Raw genomic sequence first — 21,153 nt, 5'->3', positions numbered from 1 at the left:
GTGGCGCGGGGAGTGGCCATGGCGCGGGGAATGCCTGCTGGCTGCGGCCACCTGGTGCGGCGCAGGGCTTGCAGAGGGGTGTGGCACAGGGAGCACCCACTGGCTGCGCCTGCATGGTGTGGGGAGCAGCTCTGGTGTGTGGCAGAGTGGGGGGCAAGGAGCACAGCTGTGTGAGACGGTGCCATGTGTCCACCGGGCGTGGTGTGGTGAGAACTTGTTGGCCACCTGGTGTGGGGCACAGCCCCAGAGTGTTGTACAGGGTGTGTGGGGTGGGGTGGTGTGCAACTGTGGTGAGTGGTGCAAGGAGCAGTCACAGTGCAGGGAATGCCCACCAGCTGCCCCCATGTGGTGCAGGCAACGGCCCTGGTGTGTGGTGCAGGACGTGTGGGGAAACATGGTATGGGGCATAGTGAGGGGAGGGCCTGATGGCTGCACCTGTGTGGCATGGGGAGTAGCCCCAGGGTATGACGCAGGACACATGGGGATGTGGCGAGTGGAATGGGGAACAGCCATGGTACAGGGGTGCAAGGAACGCCTGCCGGCCATGTAGTACAGGTAGTGGCCCCCCCGGCATGTGGCTTTGGGTATATGGGGCAGAGTGTGGGGGATGCTGTGGGGAACTCACTGACTCTGCATATGTGGTGTGGGGAGTGGCCCCAGCATGTGATGCAGAGCGTGCAGGGAGGAGTGGCACACAGCTGCATGGGGTGGTGCTCGGCCACAGGGTGTGGGGTGGGCAGCGGCCCCTGGCTGCATGGATGGGGTGATGCATAGACACAGTGCGAGGAGTTGTCAGGGCAGGGAGAGCACATGCTAGCTGCAGCCGCATAGGGTGGGACACGACCCTGCAGTGTGGCGCATGGCGTGCGGGGTTGTGGCACGAGGGGGAGTGGGCAGGGTGGCATGCCCTACCCTGTGGCCATGTCCTGCCCCACAGCTGCATACTGCGGTGGCTGCCTACCCACGCCCCCCCACACCCTGTGTGGCACCCTACTGTCACACACCATGTTCCCACACCTCATGGCTGCAGCCGCCCAATACTTCCCACACAGGAGGGTGTGGACTGTGGGAGGGGGGAGTGTGTGCGGGGAGCGCAGCCATTGTGTGTTGCAGCCGGTAGGCGCTACCCATGCAGTCATGCACCATGCCCCTGTCCCCTGCGTGACCTGTGTGGCCACAGCTGGCAGGCACTCCCTGTGGAGGAGGGTGTAGCTTCTGGCCTGAAAGGGTGGCAGGCCGTGCAGGGGGTGCACCCCACTCTGTGGTCATGTGCTGCAGCTGGCAGGCACTACCTGTGCCTGCTCTCCATGCGACACCCTATGGCTGCCTTGCCATGCCCCATGGCTGCAGTTGGTGGGCACTCCTGTGCAGCGCTGCCACAGGGTGCCACAGGCTTACTCCACCCTGCGGCCCTGTGCTGCACTGGCAGGCACTGCCCATGCTCCCTGTACCCACTCCCCGTGTGGCTCCCTGCGGCCACATGCCACGCCTCCCCTGCGTGCCACATGCCACGCCTATCCTCGCGGCTGCAAGCATAGCATAGCATAGCATAGCAGTGTGGCCCTCCTCACGCTCCGGGCGTCTCCCTGCACCACTTCCCACAGAGGGGAGCACAGCCTGGCCCCGACCACCTCCACCTGTATGTCTGTCTGTCCATAGGCTCTGGGTGGCACATGAACGGTTGGCCTAGAGCATTACGGACAGATAGACACACAGCTGGAAGTGCCACTTGTCTCTTTTGCAATAGTGCATTGAGAGGGGGATAGTTTGTGCTTGCTCTTGGATTTTTCTCAGAGTGCTCAGAAGGTATAGAGAGGCTCAAGGCAAGATAAGTGGAATATATATTAGTGGCATTTCATTTTAATCACAGGAAAATGTGGATATTTTTGGTTAAATTTTTATATCTGTAAATTGTTTCGGGTTTTTTTTTTCCCATCAGAGAAAACCAGGATCTCTGCTTATAAGACAATTTGAAAAAAACAAAGGTTAATGAAATAGCTGGGTGAAGCAGTAATTGTATAATTTGCTTTCTAGACTGCTGGTACAATTTAAAGAACCACTTTTCCATGTTAAAATAGTCTAACAACAACTATGATCTTTAACTTAGATGTTAATCAAAATATTATGCTAAGATTCATAAAAACATCTGCAATTCCTAATATCTGAATATTAATCATAACTGCTTGGCAAACAGTTTTCGGCACAAGGGAAATATTGTGCAATTTCCTTTTTTCACAGTACAAGCATGTTTGTACTTTTATTAATAGATAAAACATTATAAATAATGACAGAGTCAAAACACCAGATGTACAGTACCAAACAATATATGTATACTTTTAATTATGGAAACCTGTTTACTCATCCTAATGTTACAGAGTCAACTTGCTTTTCTATCAGTTGTACATGGCTTGATAACTGAAACAAACAGAAAACTGTACCAAAAACAGAAACTTCTAACTTCTTCAGCCTTTTGTATTGTAATTATAAGTGTACCTTCTTGTGAGGTAAACAGTTTCATAATTAGTGTACTAAAAGAAGCTAAATAAGATTCAAAACAGAAAAAGGAACAGAATAAGTATATTCCACAATTTTGTCCTTTGGCAAAATCCTTGGTTCCGTCTAGATCTGACATCTCTGTGCACCCAGTACAACATGTTTTAATGTATACAAATTATTAATGCCATGCATATTAAAATTTAAACTCCTAAGAAGTAAAAGTTAAACATTTATGATTTTTTTTTACTTTTATGGTGTAACAGAGGGCAGGAAATTAAAGAAACAAATAAAAAATGCCCCCCCCATCTGTTAATTTTAGTAATATTAAATATTCATATTAAACCTCGATATGCCACTTTGCTGAAAAACACCCTAGAGGACCAAAAACTAGAGAAGTATTTTGGTCAGTTTTCTGTCAAAGCAGTGGTATTATGATATAGGCAAAGACCTTACCTTCCAACTCCTTACTCGACAGTTAAGTTAGAACTACACCAGGTGGTTAATGCATCACTCTCCACTAATGAGTGCCTACTCTACCTTCTGCCTGACCTCATGCTAACTGGTTCAAAGATGTATGTTTTTTTGGGTTTTTTTTAAACTTACAGCCTTCTGCTGTAAGTTAATAGTAAGATATTAACAAAAACACATTTGATTTTAAAAGTCTGACTGAAATCGGTTCATAATTGTTTTGTACTCTTGGTACTTATATCATAAACCTACCAGTTTTTTAGTGGCATACAGTATTCTGGACCAGACAAAATAGAAATTGAGGCCTTGTCTCTCTCAAATAGTTTTTTCTTGTCTTTTTATAAAATCAAAGTAATAATTCCTTCCACCTCTATCTATTCCCCTCAAAGCAAACACACACCCATGCAGGCTACCTTTTTTGTATCTTGAAATAGGAAAAAGGAAGAACAAACTAAAAGACATTTTCCATGTCCCTGGGTTTACTTTACAAATGAATCATAGATCACATTTTTCATAGATCACATTTTTATCCAGATTCAAATGATAACTAATAAGAACAGCTGAAAATGGAGAGTTTTAAAATTTGGATTCCTTACTTTAGTGCTTATATATGATATAAACACTAAAGCAGGGGTGGGCAAAATGCAGCTTGTGGGCCAGATGTAGTCCACCAGGCAATTCGACCCGGTCTGCAGGGCCCCTAAAAAATTAATATTTATCTGCCCTGGCTGCCTGTCGTGTGGTCCTCGATGGCTTGCTGAAACTCAATAAGCGGGCCTGCACCCAAAATAATTGCCTGCCCCTGCACTAAAGGAAGAACTTAGACAAGGGAATATGGAGGCCCTACTTTTTTTTAAATCCTTCCTTTCATTGTTGTATGTTGTACAACTCTGTTACTGTTCAGAGAAAACTTGGCTTTTAAAAGCTGTTGTCACATAACACACCATCATCTCTTGATAAAAATTCAAATCTCTGATTTTACAATGAACTCCACTCTAAACAATGCTTCTTGGCTAAGTACAGACATTCAAAAAGCCCGAGTCTAAATTGATTCAATCTTTGCAGGTTAAAAATCGAACCTGTGTAGACTGAACCGATTTGCAAGTGAATAGACATTTACTTTTGATTCTGGAAATGCAGCCACATGCCAGGAGCTGGGTGCCAGGAGCAAACTGGGCGCACAGCTCCCATGGCACCAGCCCAAGCCACAGCTGACTGGGAAGGGCCCTGCCCCTGAGTCCCAGCCCTGTCATCTGCCCCTCTCGGCTAGGGCTGGGGTTTGGGCTCGAGGACTGAGCCAAGGTAAGCAACGGCAGTAGCGGGGCTGGGAGGAGAGGCTATGGAGGCTAGCAGCAGTGGTGTTATGGGGAATTGGGGGGCTATGGCTACCTCAAAATTCATCTTAGTCCCTGTAGCCACCCCTCCAAGCCCTGCCTCCACCTGCTCCACACAGGTTGCATCAGCTCTGCCTGCCCTGCTTCTGCCCACAGTGCAGCAGCTCCCTTTCAGCATTCCCCACCCCCAAGAAATGGCTTGCACTCCCTGGCCAGATGCCAGCTGGCATGGCCCCATAAGGCAAAGGGGGCAGGAGGGGGTTTACTCCCTCCTCCCTCCCCTCTCCCCCCAGGGACCCCAGTCAAGGTCTGCCTAGCTCAGCCTGTGCCCAGGCAAGCGTCAGAGATGGTGGCTGAGGCTGGCAGACCCCAGCTGTGGTCCCTTGTTGTGCATCTACAGATGCCTCAAAAGCAGGTCCAGGGAGGTGATTCTTCCCCTCTGTGTGGCATTGGTCAGGCCACAGTTGGAGTACTGCATCCAGTTCTGCACTTTAAGAGTGATGTGGCTAGCACTGAGAGGGTTCAGAGAAGGGCCACTAGTATGGTCAAGGGGCAACAAGGCAAGCCCTATGAAGACAGGCTAAAGGGCCTGAACCTATTCAGCCTCCACAAGAGAAGGCTGAGAGGGGATCTAGTGGCTGTTTACAAACTCACCAGGGGGCCAGCAGGAATTGGGGGAGGCTCTGTTCCCCTGGCCACCACCCAGGTTTACTAGGAATAATAGCCACAAATTGTTAGAAGGTTCAGGCTGCACATCTGACCCTAAGCACTATGATAGCATGCTGCCTTCTTGCTGAGGCTGGGACTGTCACCAAGAGACAAGCACCATACCTTCCACTGTGTCTGCACCCAAGGATGTCTTTTAAATAGCAGAAATGGATTACAGCTGTCTTGTCACCACTCAGGCTTTCTGTTTTAGGAGAATCTGAGAGAGCTCCTGGGTTGTATGTTGGGGGTGTGTGCTTAGCTGTATTACTGTCTTTGGGTATGTAAGTAGGTAAAGCATTTTTTTTTTTATTTTTATTTTTTAAAATCGGTGGTCCAGAGCTTGGCAGGGAAGGCACTACAGACATGGTCTGCTATGTGGGCTGGGAAACACTGAAGTGCTTTACAGCTGCTGACTGTTAGACTACAGACTGCGTGACTACCCTGTTAGATGGTGACTATTGCGCGAGTTTAGGCAGGTGCTGTTTTTCATACATTGCTCCCAGTTCCCGGATCCTGACCTCTAGTTCTGGTGATCCAGGTAGCAATGCTGCAGGGAAGCCTAACTTTCTCCTTGTCCTAGACCTACAGGAGGGGAACCTGCTGCATCTACAATGACAGTCCCTAGCAGGAAAAGTACATCCATGGCAGCATGAAATATGGGTAATACCCCAACTTCACCTTGCCCACTCAGTACTACTTGTTCCTTCTGCAATAGTGCATTGAGAGGGGGATAGTTTGTGCTTGCTCTTGGATTTTTCTCAGAGTGCTCAGAAGGTATAGAGAGGCTCAAGGCTGGGTAAGAGGAATAATCTGGTCCTGGTGACAAGGAGTTCTAGCCCTCAAATGGTGATGCCAGGGTGTAACATTTCTGACTTTACAGCCTAATAACATATCCATGTCACAGTCATTTTCAGTTTAGGCTGAGAGTTCTGTGATGGCATCTCTCAATCCTATAATCACTGAGGTCAGATCCTGTTTTCATCTGTGCTGATTGTGGGTTCTGTCCAGTAATTCAGTGCCATTTCCTAAGCAGAGAAGTCAGATCCCCAACTTTTAGAAGAGTGATACCTTTTTTCCTTTGCAGGATGGTACCTTCCCTTTGAAGCCACAAATTGTCTCTGGTTGGCCTTTGTTTTTGCGTTTGTCTTTGTTGGAGCAAAGGTCCTTGTTGGAGTAAAGAACTGGTTCCAAGCTGATGTCCACATCTGCTGGAACCAAGGCCAAGTGGTTATCTCTGCTAATGGGTGGAGCAGTGATGGCCATGCCAAAGGCTTTGGTGTACAGATGATCAATACTGATGTGAGCATCACAGGTATCATTCTCTGCTTTTTTATCATTGTTGAACCCAAGGGTACAGTGTGCTAGGAGGGAGATTCATTGAGAGTGATGCTTTAGGCTTTTTTGAATGTGGATGTCTCTGATAGGCCTGACTTCGACTAGAATTCCCACGAAGAAAGAAAAGGCACTTCTGTAGCCTAAGTATATTCCCTTTGTTGAATTATTAAAGGCCTTCTTTAAACAAACAATAGTGGCATGGGAGCATCTCTAAAGAAAAGATCACAAGAATCCTTTATAATGTCAAGTGTTAGATCACCTATATATGAGAGCTGGTAGCAACCTGCATAAAATCAGGGCAGCTTATTTTCCCATCCCATAACTGCCTCATTGGTTGCATCCACACATGCAGGCACATGCACTTGCAGCAGCTCAAGTATCAGCAGCACAAATTTGTGCCAGAGATTTGTGCTTCAGCACACATGCCTGAACATGCACCTTGGTGTGGGACAGTTTATGACATTTGGGGCAAACTGACCTAGCCCAGCTCCTCCCAGAGCTTCAGGCAGGGGCAGCTTGTGTTCGCCCCAGCAGTATAAAAACCTTCCTGGGCAAGCAGCTCAGGGCTACTTGCCTTTAGAAGCTTCTGAGGCCCAGCCAGTTGATATCTGCAGACACTAGCCCCTTGTACCAGTTGGACTGCTGAAGCAGCTCTAACTTAGAGTGGCCCCTGCACCCTCTACCCACTGCAGCAGTCTGACAGTGAGGTTGCTGTCTGGCTGTGACCGGTAACCACCTGCGACAGCATCTGCCCTCTTAGACCTGCAGCCCCAGGCCTGCATGCCTGCCAAACCCAGATGGGGACCGCATGGTCACCTGGACTGCATGGGCACTGGAGCAGAGGCACCTGCACCTCTGGGCCAGCTGCCAGTGGACCAGGGCTACACAGCTGGCCTTCGGGTGGCACTGCTAATCATGTCTGCTAGTGCCCTTGCTCTGCCACGTTGGCAGCTCTCAATCGGAAGATCTGTTTGTTGCAGTGACCCGTTGAAGCATGTCCTCCAGGCTGCAAATGGCCAGGAGGTCAGTCACCTCATCTGCCCTCCAGCTGGGTCCCTGGTGCTGGCCCTGGGCAGGCTCCTCTGCCCAGGTCCTGCCCTCGCCTCACCAGCAGGGATCCTGGTGTTCCCTGTTTAAAGACTGTAAATTCTCTGATTAAAAAAACACACATTCTCTCATTATAATACTCAAAATCCACATTCTTCTGAGATTAAAATGAAACACCATGAGAGAGAGAGAGAGAGAGAGAGAAATCAGCTGGGCAATTTTATTGATATATTCACAATTTTAAAGCAATTTGGAAGCCTACCAGTGCCTCGATCATCATAGTAAAATAAATTCTAAATATTTATACACTTTGGCGTTTGCTTTTGGTTGTTTTATCATAAAAAAAATACAAGATGCCCCTGCCCCCTTCACTCACCAGATTGTGGGGAAGAGCTGCAACTGGACCTGCAACTACTTTGTGTTGCTGAGCAGCACTGAAATGCCAGTGCTCTGCTCCTGCCCATGACCTTGCCCCTCACTCACAACCCATAGCCCTGCCAGTGCCCCTGACTCTTGACCCGTAGCCCCTGCCTGGCCCCTACTCACTCCTTCCCAGCAGCAGATCCCACCCAGCACCAGGACATTGGTCCAGCTGCAGCTATCCTACCTGATGCTTTGTGGCTCTGAGCAGTGACAGCCCTTGCTGTTCTGCTCCCTATGCCTGTGCCCAGGCCCTAGTGATCCCCATGCCATTCCTGGGAAGCCCTTGACTGGGGCTTGGGGACTGAGCTGGCCTCCCCCTGCACAGGCTGCTCTATGGGGACAGTGGGGCACCAAGCCTGGCTTTGGCAGCCCCTCCTACTTGGAGAGCTCCGTCATTCCCCACCTCTCTTATGCACACCCCTGCTGCCACCCCTGGCCCATCACATATGCACACAGACCCTGTTGCCACCTCAATTCCCCCTGCCATTCCTCATCCCTGTGGGCACATCCACCCCTCTCCCCAGCCCATGACACCCCACAAGTGGTTCCTGGGACCAGGAACGCCCCCCTCGTCCCAGGCTGGGGCTTAATGTCCCACCACCAATGTGGGCACAGGGCAGGGCTGCAGTGCGGCAGTTGCCCCTGCAGCCACAGCTCCCATCCCATCTAGTGGCTGGGCATGCAAGGTGTGAGATTTGTGAGGGGCATGTGGGTTTGGGGGGAGAAGGGGTATGGGGTTTGTGCGGGTGTGTGTGGGGTTTGAGGGATTTGTGGTATGGCTGTAGGCTTTGTGTGAGGGGTCACAGGGGAGACTGCAGGGGACAGATGGATCCTCTGCCCGCTCCTTTCCCCACCATGGCACACAGCCCCTCCCCCGACAGCAGCAGCAGCCAGCAGTGGGCCCTTGATGCACTCATGGCCTGCTGCAGGCAGAGACCCCCAGTGCTGAGACCCAGGGGCTACACATGGCATACAGAGACAGCCCAGCCCACTGGCACGTGCCTTCAGAACAGCACCAGGCTGGCTGCTGCTGCCACCCAGGGCTTCCAGAACTGCAGGCAGGAGCTGTGTCCACCACTGGACTGGGCTGGTTCCTGCCTCCATTGAGCTGGCCCAGTCTGATGGTGTGCAGGGCACATGGAAGCAGGAGCTGGTTCAGCTCGGTGACATGTGGCTCCTGCCTGCAGTGCTGGGCAGGTGATGGCAGAAGCCAGCCCAGTCCTACCTGAAGGCATGCACAGGTGGGTCAGACCAGCTCTGTGTACCATGTGTAGCCCTTCGGTCTCAGGTGGCACTGTGTGCCACCTGGGGTCGCTGCTTATCTTAACAGCATCTCCAGTGATAACAAAAAGCTTAGGTTAAATCTGAAAGCTGAATTTCTGAATTATAATGACATACTGGCTTTTAAAAACCTTTTGCATTTGGGAACAAGATTTCTCAAAGAAATGCTGCTGGGAAGTAGAGTATTAAGCCAACAGTTTAACTTTGCTTCATTTTAATTGCGACTGGAATTGTGATGGTGTTTTTGCACCTTTTATCTGTATTGAATTCACTCCAAATAGGAATATTTTGGAGGTATCCATAGTTGTGGCAATCATACAAAAAGGTTTCAAAATTATCCATCTCTGTAGAATTCAGCATTATAATACTCGATTTGTAGATAAAATAGTAGTAGAAAGGTACCTTTGTAGTACTATTTTATCTACAAATCAAGTTTTATAATACTGAATTCTACGGAGAGGTACCTAAAATTATTTTGACTTATTTCTTCCAGCTTTAGCAATACAGATTTAATTATATTTTGCTTTTTACTGCATCTTTCATCTGAATATCTAATATCTAGTGTAGCTTCATGATATCCCAAGGAAGCAGATCTTATCCCCATTTTGCACATGAGGAAACAGAGGTAGTATTAGTGCTCAGGGAGAATGCAATACTCAATCTAATTTGGTAAATTTATAGCAGAAGCAAGAATCTAAACTCAGGTCTTTGTATTCCTAGTTCTGTGTCTAAGGTACAGGTCTGTTTCTTCCTTCCTTTCCTCTGTAGGCTAGTTCTAAGTTCCCACAAAGGCTGAATTGTCAAGGTGACAGGTAAGGTCAAATAAGAATGAGATCTTACCACATACATAGTTTTAAGTTCTGAAGCAAAAAAGATAGGAAATTTTAAACTCTCACTGAATTGAATGCTGTACTGCTGTCAAATATTATAGCTATTATACACAACAATATTTCATACCTATAGAAGCATTTATTGAATTCCCTGCTCTCCAGTTGTCTGCTCCCTATAAATAATTTACCATATTATTGTTACAAATATATTGGTAATAGCAGGTATACATGCAGAGACATGGTAAGAAAGGGCTCTCTAGGACAGTGATTCTCAACCTCCTTACACTCAAGGCATCCCTCGAAAATGTCATCTTTTAGTTTTTACTCAGTTTTTGACTACAGAAAAATACTAGAACAATTCTTCTGTTACAAGAACTTGTAAAAATCATGGCAGGTCAGACTATTTGTGATACTATGGATACCTATTTAAAATCTCTGGGCTTATCTTGTGAAGCGTGTTTGCACACCTAATGATACTAACATTACCATGGTACTTCTGGTGAGTAGGCAGGGACGGCGACATGGGCCTGCACTGGCGAGGTCAATGTGTTTATGCAGTTGGTGCCGCCAGGCAGGCCTTGGGTTCCTAGATAATGACCCATGCTTTTGGGCGGGGGACTTGCTGGGGTGGGATGGGCTTCACCTCTCTCCTAAAGGCAAGCATGTCTTCTCTTCCAGGTTGGCTGATCTCGTACAGCGAGCTTTAAACTAGCCTCGCCAGGGGAGGGGGCCGCAGGAAGACGAAGAGACACCACCCAAGCAAGACAGGCGATAAATGCTCCCAGGTAAGAAACAGGGGTCCAGACAGTCTCCCAAATCGGGGGGTGGCACACACAGCTAGGCAAGGCCTTAAATGCCTATATACCAATGCTTGTAGTATGGGGAATAAGCAGGAGGAACTCACCCTCAGAATAGCCAGTTCAGACCCAGACATAATAGGGCTTACAGAAATGTGGTGGGATTCATCTCACGACTGGGCAGTTAGCATTAGGGGCTATAGGCTTTACAGGCAGGATAGAGAAGGAAGGAGAAGTGGGGGTGTAGCGCACTATGTCAAGGAGCGATACATATCCTCTGCCAGCAGAATGGGGTCAGAGGAGGGGCAAGCTGAAGTGCTCTGGGTCAAGATACAAGGGGGCTGTGGGGAGAGGGATCTAATGGTGGGGGTCTACTACAGACGCCCCAGCCAAGGGGAGGAGCTGGACTGGGAATTTTTGGGCCAGCTTGCAGAGGCACTTAAGGCGAAGGATGTAGTTGTCATGGGTGATTTAAGTTACCTGGACATCTGCTGGGAGGAAGTCAGCCAGGTTGGACTGATCCAGGAGGTTCTTGACTGAGATACAGGACCTCCACTTAATTCAGGAGGTGCACAGTCCCACCAGAGGAAATGCCCTGTTGGACCTGGTCTTGGCCACAGGCGATGACCTGGTAAGGGGCCTCCAAGTTCCTGAGCACCTGGGTGATAGCGATTATTGCTTGCTGGAATTCACCATCTAGCGCAGGGTGTCGAGGGCCTGCAGCAAGGCAGTAGCCCTAGACTTCAAGAGGGCCAATTTCAACGAGTTGAGATTAGTGGGAGAGGCGATGGGGTTCCTGAGAGCAGGGGATCTCAGTGCCCAAGATGAGTGGTCATTCCTTAAGGAGACAGTAGTCAGGGCCCAAGGGGTGACCATCCCAACAAAAAGCAAGGGGGGCAGGAGTGCCCGAAAGCCCCCCTGGCTCACCAAGGGTGTATGGGAATGCCTGATTGCCAAAAAGGTGGTGTACAACCGGTGGAAGGGGGGTACTATCTCTGAAGAGGAGTATACCTCCTCTGCTTGGGCATGTAGGGGGGCTGTCAGGAAAGCTAAGGCGGACAGAGAGCTAGGACTTGCGTCCAAAATCAAAGATGATAAAAAGTCCTTTTTCAAATATATAGGAAATATATGAAGAAAGCACCGGGAAATGTGGGGCCCCTGCAAGATCCTCTGGGCAATCTGGTGGTTGCGCCAGAGGAGAAAGCAGACCTCTTTAACCAATTCTTCACCTCTGTTTTCTTGGGCAGGGACCGGGACTTCCCCACTGTGATGCAAGACGGACTCGAGGGGAACGCCTCCAGACCGCAGGTTGGGGAGGACTGGGTTAGAGAGCTTCTGGAAGGGCTGGACGTGTTCAAATTAGCGGGTCCAGATGCTCTCCAACCCAGGGTGTTGAGGGAGCTAGCAGGGGTTATAGCAGGGCCCTTGGCAAGGCTTTATGAGTGCTCGTGATGCTCAGGCCAGGTGCTAGATGATTGGAAGATAGCCAACATGGTCCCCATCTTTAAAAAACGGAGGAAGGAGGACCCAGGCAACTATAGGCCCATCAGTCTTACCTTAATCCTAGGGAAACTCTTTGAGAAGATCATCATGGAGCACATCTGCGATGGGCTGGCCTCAGGGATGATGCTCAGGGGCAACCAGCATGGTTTCATTAGGGGCAGGTCATGTGAGACCAACCTGATTGCCTTTTATGATCAGGTCACAAAAGCACTGGATGCAGGTGTCGCCATGGACGTAGTCTTTCTGGACTTCAGCAAGGCCTTTGACACCGTCTCCTACCCCATCCTCATTAAAAAACTAGGCGACTGTGGCATTGATGCCTACACAGTCAGATGGATTGCAGATTGGCTGACAGGTCGCACTCAGAGGGTGGTGGTAGACGAGTCATGTTCGACCTGGGGAGAAGTGGGCAGTGGAGTCCCCCAGGGCTCGGTCCTTGGGCCCACACTGCTCAATCTCTTTATCAGCGATTTGGACAACGGGGTGGAAAGCAACCTGTTTAAATTCGCTGATGATACCAACATTTGGGGTGAGGTGAGCACACTAGTAGGGAGGGAAAGACTGTAGCAAGAGCTGAATAGGTTGCAGGGGTGGGCTAACAAAAACAGGATACGTTTCAATACTGAAAAGTGCAGGGTGCTGCACTTGGGCAGTAGTAACCAGCAGCACACTTATGCGATGGGAAACTCCCTTCTTGAGAGCACGGAGGCAGAAAGGGATCTTGGAATCATTATTGACTGCAAGATGAATATGGGCTGACAATGCGAGGTCACGGTTGGCAGGGCTAAGTGGACCTTGTCGTGCATCCACAGGTGCATCTCAAGCAGGGCCAAGGAGGTGATCCTCCCCTTCTATGCGACACTGGTCAGGCCACACCCAGAGTACTGTATCCAGTTCTGTGCACCCCACTTCAGGAGGGATGTGGACAACATTGAGAGGGTCCAGAGGAGGGCTACCCGCATGATCCGGGGACAACAGGGCAGACCCTACAATGAGAGACTGCGGGACCTGAACCTGTTCAGCCTTCACAAGAGAAGGCTGAGGGGGGACCTGGTGACCCTCTCTAAACTCACTAGGGGGGACCAGAAGGGTTTGGGAGAAACCTTGTTTCCCCTTGTGCCCCCTGGCATAACAAGGAATAATGGCCACAAGCTGTCGGAGAGGAGGTTTAGATTAGACATCTGTAAGAACCACTTCACAGTTAGGATGGCTAGGATCTGGAACCAATTTCCAAAGGAAGTGGTGCTGGCTCCTGCCCTGGGGATCTTTAAGAAGAGTCTTGATACCTACCTGGCTGGAGTCATTTGAGCCCAGTTTTTCTCCTGCCCAGGCAGGGGGTCGGACTTGAAGATCTACAAGGTCCCTTCCGACCCTACTTCTATGATTCTATGAACATTGTGTAGCACTCTGTTGTGCCGTTGACAGAATCTCAGAGCAACCCAGGATGCCATGGCAGCCTGTTTAAGAATCACTGCTCTAAGATGATCCTAATAACCTTAAATCAGGACAATGGGCAGGAGTTAACCAATTTTTAAAAGTATAAATTTAAATATTCAAATTCTTCATCCACCACCATTCAGTGCAGTAAGTGGCACAGGAATTAACATATTCATGTTTATACATATGCAGTTGAGCAGGCAACTCTGGCGGTGGATTAAGGAACAATGCAAAAAAACCATCAGCCTACTGCATTACTTTAGTGATGTGCCTCTACTGTAATTATGAAATAAAATAATGGAAATTACTTATCAAATTATTTGATAACATGTCAAACTACCTGATTAAGCAATTAATCCGTTTTTTTCTGTAGCCCCTCAATCAGACCTTTTCTGCCTCAGTTAAGCCCAATTTCTCAACTCCTTCCCTCTTACTTCTTACCAGATTCCCTGCTTAGCTTTGGATCAAATGAACATACAGAAAACAAAACATTTCTTACTCAAAAGAGAAGATATTTCCTCAACTCATAAAGTGACACCTATAGTATCAAATTAGCCCCAAGAATGGACTGATATCTAAGCTGTGGTAACAGTTTGACTCAATTTTAAGACTGAACTGCAAGATATCCAAGCAAATAGTACCGGTTTCCCCTTCATTTTTTATTTTAATCATGCAAGCCTACTATCATGATTCATATGGAAAGAGACTCCATCTACCTGGCAAGTTTTACCTACTTCAAGTATAAAAAAGGAAGAGCCTTGCACAACCAGCGCTGATTCAAAACAAGACAGATACATTTCTGATGAACCAGAGAATGACAGGGACTTACTTTTCTGTTGAGAACAAAATTAAAAACATTCCTGGATTACTTAACCTCACTTTATATAGGGTCTGCATCTGAAAAAGAGACACTTAGATGGGAATATTGTACTTTCTGAAAACCAAGATATCTGCAGGTATTTGGGGTTTTTTTTTGTTTTGTTTTTAGTAACTTCTGAATGACCTGTAAGATCAGACTAACAATTTCTTGGGTGCCAAGTCAAATTGGGAGATGAATGCTTTCTCCATTTTAGAGTCTAAAGAAATGGACGCGAAGGACAAAAACTGCTGAAGTAAGAGCAAGGCTGCAAGTACAAGGCTATAAACAGGGAAATACCGTAAGAGCAGTAGTTCAAACCAGTTGATGAAATCTTGACTCCACGGATTTGATTTGATTTTTTTAACAAAACAAATCCCTTTCAGCACACAATAACTAAGAATGACAAAGCGAGGTAGTCTGAATGACAAAAGCCGCAATGAAAGAGATTCCATTATAAGGAGCTTTGGTAATGATAATTTACTGTCTTTTACCTAATAATGACCATGGCATTGTATCTCCTAAATAGGACAGAATGTGAGAGAAAAATATGACTGATTCATGCACTCAAATTTCAAAAGGCCCTATCTTAAGGCAAAAGAGTGCAATTTTTCAACTGTGCTAGCTTAAGTAGTTGTAAAGAAAGATACGGTTAACTTGAATTTTAGCTTAGGGGTGAAGTGGGGGAAGGAATCCAAGGTATAAAATTGTCATCTGCTTCAAAGAGATTAGTTTACATTTTATCTAAACCCTGAAAAGCCCAAATAGCTTGACCAAGCAAACACCACTGAAAAAGTCAAATTATATTGTCAATAAAGGATTTCTTTGGGTGATATCTTTTGAGTCAACTGCATTTAGTCTAATATGCAACTGGTCCAATAAAAAATATCACCCAAAGAAATCCTTGCCTCTTACATGATTCCTGGACCATCATCACTACATCATCACTCTAACATTACCACAACACAGAAGATATTGAAATCCACCACTTACAATGGAGAATCCACAACCTGAAGGAGAAAGAAGCCAGACTACACAGCAATGTCATCTTCCTAACCCTGTGCAAGAAATATGACACCATCCCACAGGGATTCATAACCTGAAGCCCTTCAGTTACACAACTACATATATGAAACACAACTATGTCAGAGAATTTCAGAAAAACTGAGAAACCAACTTCTTCACCTAACCTACTCCAGAAGTAACAGGACATACTAACTTATACTATTAAACCAGGGCTGCTCAATCTCCAACTCATGGGCCAAATGTGACCCACAGAGCCTGTGGGGCTGCCCACAGAACAGGAAATTTAGTGGCAAAGTAACAGCAGCAAAAAAATACTGCCACCCCTTCACTGCCAAATTCCCAAACCCCACAGGGATGGATCAGAGATTGCTCTGCTCTGCTCCCTTCCCTTCCCCTCCTAGGTTGCTGGATCAGCGCTGGGCCACTCCCCCTCCAGCCCCCTCAGCCAGCCTTTCCACTCCAGGTACCAGATGAGGCCTACCAGACAGTTGGAGCCTGCAGGCAGACTGAGCACCATTCATCTGGCCCGAGGTAGAAATAGGTTGGGCACCATTGCACTAAACTAAGAAATATTAATCTGGGGACATTCCTCACTACTGTGCAACAGACCCAAATATACTACCAAAAATACCTGATGACAGGCAGCTAGCGTAAGAAGAAAAAGTGATATCAATTCCACTTCAGACAGCACACCCACAATATAGGAGGGAATCAACAGAGCAGCACCCAGAGCATCAGCATCAACACCTCCTACTCCATTCTGATGTTGGTCCAAATAAAAAAAAGATAATCACCCAAAGAAACCCTTGCCTCGTGTATAATCCCTGGACCATTGTGGCTACATCACTAACACTATTTTTGCCAGTTAAAACATACTCAAAAAGGGACTTTTTATCCAGCATCCTTTCTACCTGTCAGTGGGACTGATATATTAGCAGGTTCCTAGGCTCAAAATATCTTGAGCTACTGGAGGGAAAAAAGCAGCATAAGACTGAAAAGCCCAGGGCTATCCACAAAACTTCAACCTTATTTTTTCTCCAGAGGCTCTTGGCCTTCTGGCCTCTTAAAGAAAATACATGGTATACTGCAACTGAAGTCAGACTTTGCTCCATAGTAAAGTCTACACTGATAACAGGAATTGTCACAATTCCTGTGTTAAAAAAAAATGTTGGCCTTACTGGTATAATACTAACACACAACTAATGAACCAGAATTTTTTTTCTTTGGAAAGTGTTCTTTCCTGTCTTTTGTCAGTATTCACTACTTAGCAAGGGATGCCTCTTATTAAAGCCTACGTATTTTTTCTTTTGTTCTCCAGTATACCTCCAGAACCAGGCTTAAAAAGTTAAAACCAAGAGTACCACCAGCTAAAAAATCTGAAACTAGTTAATGGATGCTAGATAAACAACTAAGTGGTTCACCTCCCATCCTCTTCTTTTTCATAAGGGGAAAGCAACCTCTCAAAATATTTGTTTTATTCTTCTATCCATCAGCCGAAAGTAGATATATACTCACAGCCTTTGTGGCAGTAGAAGTTTGAAAAAATCTAACTGAAGTATAATATGTTTGTTAAAATATGGTGCACATTACACATCTTTACTCTTACTTTTGGGTCCTAGAAGTTTCAATAAACTATATCAGAAAAAAATAATACAACTTTGTTGGCATCCTTTTGTCTATGGGAGACTGTGGATAATAATACAACACTAGAACCTATTGCTAGAACTATAAACAAATAAATAATACAAGAAACTGTGTTCAAATACATTACAGATCCTGCTTTAACATACAAAGGCAAACAAACCCATAGTTAAGACTGTACCACTACCTCACTATCATCCGCTATTACAGAACAACATACGATACGAATTCACTTATTTTATAGAGCCCTTTGTAGATCACAGGTTCAGAAAAGTGCAGCGAAGAAATAATTTCTTGCATGGTAAGTTATAACTGGATTCTTGATATTGTTTGAATAATGATCTTATTATGTAACTCTTATTTTCTGATAGTTTTATTTTTTAAAAAGCAGCTTGAAATATGAAGAATTGTAAAGCTTTAGCCAGGTGCAAGTCAATTAAAACATCTATACCCTGAGGATTTAGTCAAATTTAGTTTACAAATTCAATATTTATAGCAATATCTTTAAACCTTTTGTAACATATGCTGGATTATATATCTTAAATATTGGGATAATCAGACAAAGTGATTATAGAATATAAACCTAAATGTATAAATATTTGCATGGGTAGTAAAAAGGTTAAATAATGTAGTTAGTATGCATGTGGAATAAGAATTTTGAAAGGTAATATTGGCTTTTAAATATTTTCTAAATTACTGACTTTTAGCTGGCAACATTTCCATTTAATATATTACTTAAATTTACTGGGTAACAACAAACAAAATTATTATGGCAATTACATCAACTGAACAACAATATCACCATGGATGGATATCAATTCCCCATTTTAACAGAGCACTCCAAAACTTCATTTTCAAAAGGCATCCTATCAAGGGATCATTGGCTTTTTGAGAAGACTAATATTCTCTGAATCCAGGGTTAAATTGAGGAAACCACACCAAATCATCACTACTCTGTATGTACCTTGCACGTGACAAGTGCACATGTTTGTGCCATATCCCTTTCTTTCTACAAGCTGCATCTTCTTGTGAAAGTAAAGGATGCCAAAGTAAAAAAGCTGGATTTAGTTTTAGTGGAAAGTAGGGTTTTTTTTCCTTGAAGAAGAGACGGAGGATCCGAGTCAGTCTGGGAATGTGTCAAACATGACCTTTCTTGTAAAAGCAGTTACATTCTTAGTAATTTTTAAATGTTATTTTAAGGATCAAGTTCCACACTGGGATGATTTTTACAGTGAAATTATAAGCCTCTGAACATTTGTAATGGAAAAAACTGATAGCCCTATCACTAGAACCATAAACATACCACAGTAAAACAATGTGGCTCCTTAGCAATATCATGCAAACTCAAATGCTGGCATCACTATTAATATTGTTAGAAAAGGTGCTGGGATAGATTTGGGGCAAGGTCATTTATAATTTTTCCTTACTAGAAGGAAAAACAGTCCAGAATAAATACTATTGTATTACTTTGTCTAAGTGGAATTGTAGACATTATGAAGAAATATATTCTGCTGTAACTAAACTCTATGGAACAGGATACTCAAAAGAAAAATACAGCAAGAAACAGCTACTGTATAATAGCAATGATTACAAATGAGAGCAAAACACAATGCTGTTGAAAAGCAGAGCTCTGTTTTTTAAACAGGCTGACAAACTACAACTGCAAACGGTAATATGGACCAAACAGATTTCTCTAGAGCTCTGAAACCACAATATAAAAAGATCAATCATGGTCAAAGTCTGAAAAAGCAGAAATAATGTGCTTCTCCTAGGTGTTCACTGTGAAGTACAGATAAGGACTACAATTAAAAAACGAAAGCCTCTAAATTTAGCAATCTATGGTTATAGCTTCAGAGTAGCTTGCAAGCAGTTATCAATTAAAAAAAAAAAATCACAAATGAGGAAGAGATTTTTGTATTGAAATCAATGCATTTTGAAAAACACTAGTAAAATTGCAGCAGTATAAAGAGGGACCCTGTAGGGCTTTGTCTAAAAAGGCTGCACACCTAATTAGCCCAGCAGTATTAATTAGAAGTATTTAGGCAGAAAAGACACAGGTACATTCATTTTAAAATAATCTGCAAATGAGAACAAAGCTATAACTAATAAACTTGGTAGTTCCATCTTTAAAGCTTTTTAAAATGCTCCAGTAATCTTGCTTAGCAGTGGTACAGCCAAGTGCTTTGTAAAATGCACATACTGCATCTTTAACAGTCTTGTCTGTGATGAGATGAAATGCATCCAGACTTGGGTTTTTATTTTATCTTGAATGAACACATCATACAAACACATTTACTGGCAATTCTGTGTTTCACCTTTTCTCTCATTGAGCATATAGTCATAAAAATACATTTTTCTACTACAAACAGCTAAAAGCTTCAATCGAATGTTAATTACTAACATGCTTAATCTAGTAAGCCATTTCAAAAGCCTTAGCACTTTCACTTACTGTTGCTCGCATCCTTTTATTTCTCTCATTCAACTGGTGCTACCACAGTGACAAAGGATGAAGGAAGATTCAATAGTCACCACTCCGGATGTTCCAATCTGTTCCATTCACTAAATACTGAGGTAATCTTCATTGACGTGCCGGACACTGGCCTCCCTTTATTTAACAGGGCAACCTAACCTAAACTCCATTCCTGACAGTATCTCACTTCATCTCCTTCTGTAGCTGTGTATCCATAAGGCATGTGCAGGCAGGATGTTAAAGGTATGACCAATTATCAGTATAGTCAGCAATACCTACCTCAAGCCTTGCTTCCTATCAAATTAGCCAATGTACAGTGAATTTCCTGCTGTACACGACTGTATCATGTTACCATAGCAACTAAATCAACAAATAGCTGCAGCAGCATCTGCTTCTGGATCATCTAACGTTAGTCAACAGAAGGTTAGGATTTAAGAGAACAAAGCTTCCAAATATATTCCATTTTAGAGCCATATTTTTAATTTAGCTTTCTGATTCCATGATAGACTCTGCTAGCTAGGAATGTACCAACTTCTGGCTTTATATTTGCATATATGAGGCAGTGGGTGGCTGCAACTTGCAAACAAGCTAACAGAGATAAAGCACTTTATTAGATGAGCTGTGAACCAAAAGTAAATGTCTATCCACTAGATGAACTGTGTTATATTGATCCTTATATACTTTACAGTTTTGGCTATTTCTTACATAGATCTAATATTTCTTCTCTCTTGCCAGTATTCCTTAATTCTACTTTATAATTTACTATCTATGTATATTTATCTTAAATAATATCACCTACAGAAACAGATTAGCCATCTATTACAAATGCATATTCAGGAATTTTTAGTACTGTGAAAAAAGTGGGTCTTCCCGGTTTCTCCTTAGCAGACCCTAGCAACTGACTCTGTTTCTCTCCTTTGATCTCTCCTAGCAAGTGGGATGTCCCTGACCTTCAGCCTGACATCTGTTTGGGGAAAAACATCACAACCTACTATGATAATTTCTCCACATAAATCCAGCTTCCTTTATATGTACTACGTTTTCTTACTCCTGGAGGTACTGTATGTAGGACACACTTATATCTATACAGTGCAAGGCAACACTATATCAAGGTAACCCAAACATGCCTCATGCCTGGATAGAAAGCAGTAAATGCAGTAAGGTACTGCAGCACATGCACCAAAGACTTGTGATAACAGTGCTTCCAGTCTGGGAACCAGTGCCTGTGCAACACATGCAAACTGTCTTAGCATAGCTCTGCTTTGTGCCATAAAGACATACTGTAAGGTCTTGAACAAGGTGTTACTACAATCAGATATATGTCAACATCAGCTTTGGGCATGGGCAGATCTAGGATCTTGAAAAGTGGGGTGCAGGTGGTGTCAGGCATCATCCATACACATTTTTCTCCAATGAAAAAAAACAAACCCAGAAGCTTTACTAATATACTAGGGGCTTGTGGCTACATTGTTCAGTTTAGGAGCCACACAAACTCAAGTAT

At 45.0% G+C, this 21,153-nt stretch overlaps 1 protein-coding gene across 5 annotated transcripts in view; it reads right to left on the bottom strand.

The window, feature by feature from the left end:
- FNDC3A (fibronectin type III domain containing 3A) overlaps positions 1-21,153 on the bottom strand; it is a 232,899-nt gene that overhangs the window by 137,304 nt on the left and 74,442 nt on the right. The gene's annotated exons all lie outside the window — the stretch shown is intronic.

Source organism: Crocodylus siamensis, chromosome 1 (genome assembly GCF_052110815.1).
Source record: "Crocodylus siamensis isolate JL-2025a chromosome 1, ASM5211081v1, whole genome shotgun sequence".
Taxonomy (NCBI): domain Eukaryota; kingdom Metazoa; phylum Chordata; order Crocodylia; family Crocodylidae; genus Crocodylus; species Crocodylus siamensis.
The sequence above is the reverse complement of the archived record's forward strand: the minus strand, read 5'-3'. Positions and strand labels throughout refer to the sequence as shown.